Raw genomic sequence first — 3615 nt, forward strand, 5'->3', positions numbered from 1 at the left:
GCTTCTTTTGTGACATTTTTCCCTTCGTTAAAGAAATGCGGTGGCATGACATCACCCTCACTAGATATAACACCTAGCACGTGAACATTCGCCAGAAATTTCGTTCTTGCAACAATGGGGACATCTTCAGGGTCGTGGGCAAGCCAGCGGTCATTCCTTCGATTGATTTTCGCATCCACAGTAAAAATTTTCTCATCAGAAAAAAACATGAGTCGTCCGGCAGCATTGTTTCTTAAGGAACACAAAAGCAGGTTGCAGCATTCAACTCGCTTTATCCTGGCGGCTTCAGAAAGCATCTGTCTCACTTTAATTATGTAAGACTTGTAGCGGAGGTCCTCCTCGACGATTCGACGCATAGTTTTCTCGCTCACACCAACAACCGACGACAATTTTCGGATCGACTGCCCTGGATCTTTAAAAATCAGCTCCTGAGCCCGTTGAATGATGTCGGGCGTCCTGACAATGCGCTCTTTCGAGTGGGTTTTCCTCGCCGGTGTTGCAAAATCTTCGTTGGACTTCTTCGACTCATTGTATTTTGCGATGACATCATACACAGTCGATCTCGGGTACCCGAAGAACCGAATGATTTCTGTCGCCGTGCGCGCAGCGCGAACACTTTCGATAATCGCGGCTCTTCGGTTATACTCCGCACTTGGTTTCAACATTGCGACTGTTTCGAGGTTATGATGGTTTAGTACATGCGTCAAGCTATTTGAACGCTAATCGCGACATCTACCAGTGGTATAGAACGGCGAGAATTTCAAATTGAATTTTGTCCGGAGTTTGGCGCCACACCCTGTAATTAGAGCACAGAAAGATGAGTTGCCTATTGGGTCAATAAGAAATGTAGTTTATAAACTACACAGTGTACTTGATTGTACACAGTGTGACGCTGTTTATATTGGCCAAACAGGTTGAAAATTGTCAACACAGGTCAAGGAACATATGAGAGTTCCTACAATTAACTTGCAAGATCTCACTGTAGTGCAGAATCACCATATTAATGAGAACTATGAATTCGATTGGACAAATGTTAACGTTTTGCATAGAGTGCGATCTTACTACAAAAGATTAATTGCGGAAATGTGCCACATATAGAATCACATTAATGCTTTAAATGCTCAGAAAGACACTGAATTAATTGGTAATTAGTACCGTGCGATTTTAAATAACTCTTGAATCTGATTGCGTGTGCAAGGATTGACAGGAATTTTGTTTATATATTGACTTTTTTTGTATGCTTGACATTTTTTCTATCATATTTGACTTGATACTTTTTTTGTACATGCCCCCACTCGTCAGTCCTCTATTTATTATATGTATTTATTTATTCTTTATTTACACGTTTCAACAGCTTAACATGTGAAATGACTTTTACACTTTTAAGTAATCATAAATCATAATTCGAAATTCATAAATCGGAGTTTTTATGGAAGTAAATTGTACAAAGAATGCAAATATTAATCTGCAAATGTATTTTATATACACTCAAAATAAGTAATTATTTTCATTAAAATGAGAATTGATTGAATTGAAATAAAAAGAGCATGTTATATAAAATATTGTAAAAATCACAAAATTGAAAGCAGATGCAAATCACTGCTACAGTACAAACTCAAATGTGTTATTTTGAATTGGCTGAATCCTTTCTTTTATTATTATTGTATGTATTTATTCTGGACGCTCTCTTTGGCATTTGACTGTTGTTATTTAGTGATACCCGCTGTTGACGTACTGCGACCGAGTCGTTTGTAATTATTATTTCTTCATTTAAAATCCGTGACTCTAAATAAGTTAATGTTCCAATTTTTTAATAACTTAGGAAATTTGGTACGGCTCCTTAAGAACTGCATAGTGGGAACACATTAAGTCGTGCTTCTTACCTCCTAAATGGAAGTATGAAACGCGGGTCTCCTATGTTTAGCATCAGACTCCACCTGTGCGAGAACGCGTCATAAATCTACTGCGCTCCTGTCAATTTTCGCGGCGGTAAGCGAAATTTTGTTTGTAAATCATTACGAAAATTATGTAACACTGAAGAGGGCCATCAGTAGCCGAAACGCGTATGTTTACGTCTCTGCGTCAGATTATGTCTCTGCGTCTTTCAATTTAGAAGAATTTGAATTTACATGTGTGTAAATTTATATTACCGAATAAACAGTACTTTGGCTCTTACTGTCTAATTTTTTCTTTTATTGACATAAAATAAACCTGCACACCTTTTTATAATACTTTGTTCTTCAATATTTTAAACATTTAAAACGCTATGCAGTTACAAGTTTAACGAAGATCGTTACTTACCAAATTTTTCGTGAAAGAGAGAAGTTTAATCTCAGAAGACGTTCGTAATATCTGCATAGATCGCTATGTGTATCGTTCCGTGGATTTTGTGTGAAGCTCGCGACGCAACGCACTGGCACTCTGTACTGTGTGTCAGAAGAAATTTTGTCCAGGTAAAATTTTTATACCTTCGGCCCCACTTTTCGAACGAGAACTAGGTGGTAGAGCAGGATAGGAGAGTATTGGTGGCAAGGTACGTGTCGATAGTAAAAACAAATTTTATTGGCTGGACTATAACGGATAGTGAAAGTAAGTTAGGGTAAGCCATAATTCTTTGTACTGTTACCATTTTTTTCTCTTTTTTCAAATTTTTTCTCTTGGAAGAGAAAAAATTTTCTCTTCCAAGAATCGGCCATAAATTTCTTTCTTTCAGCTGCTTCAAGATCGATCATAAAAATTGTTTTACCATGAACATGTGGTCTTTTGAAAAGGCAGAGTTTTCTAACTTGAAGACATTTGGAGATATTTATTTGCCGTGAGTTTGTACTATAAAGAAAGCAATTTATTAAAAATATATAATCACATTTTTTAGATAATGGTATGTTTAGATAATAGATATAATAGTCCTCTTACCATTACTTTGCTGCAAATTCTGAAAAAAATAATCTTCAAAATAACGAAAGAAATAACGGGAATTGTAACGAATCGTTATTTTTTGAATAACGATAATGTATTACTTTTAAAACATTTAACGTGCTCGATTAAAAGTTACTTTTTAAAAGTAACTCTCCAAATATTGAATGTACGAGGTGTGACTATTAAATAACGAGACTGACGCTGTAAAGCATTTTATATTTTGATTTCATACATTTTTACTTATTATCACTTTCAATATACACCCCTCCTCTATCCCTACAACGCTCCATGCGAATCTTCCATTGTTTGAAGCAGTGCTGGAAGTCTTCTTCTGTCAGCTCCTTCAGGACGCGTGCCGCTTTCTCTTTCACAGCTTCAACGGACTCAAATCTTGTTCCTTTTAAGGCAGATTTCACCTTAGGAAACAGATAGAAGTCGCACGGCGCAAGATCTGGCGAATAAGGCGGATGGTCTAACACTGGGATGCTGAACTTGGCTAGAAACCTCTTGACAGACAATGCGGAATGAGCCGGCGCATTGTCTTGGTGGAGAACCCATGACTTGTCTTTCCACAATTCGGATCGTTTTTTTCAGCAATCGCACGAATACTTAACCGACGGCAGATCGAATTAGATTACCGATTTTTTCGATATTGTCATCCGTTTTTGACGTGGAAGGGCGACCCGGGCGTGAATCATC

The sequence above is a fragment of the Odontomachus brunneus genome, unplaced genomic scaffold (genome assembly GCF_010583005.1).
Source record: "Odontomachus brunneus isolate Ranch 3 - 2012 unplaced genomic scaffold, Obru_v1 Obru_scaffold_310, whole genome shotgun sequence".
NCBI classification, from domain to species: Eukaryota; Metazoa; Arthropoda; class Insecta; order Hymenoptera; family Formicidae; genus Odontomachus; species Odontomachus brunneus.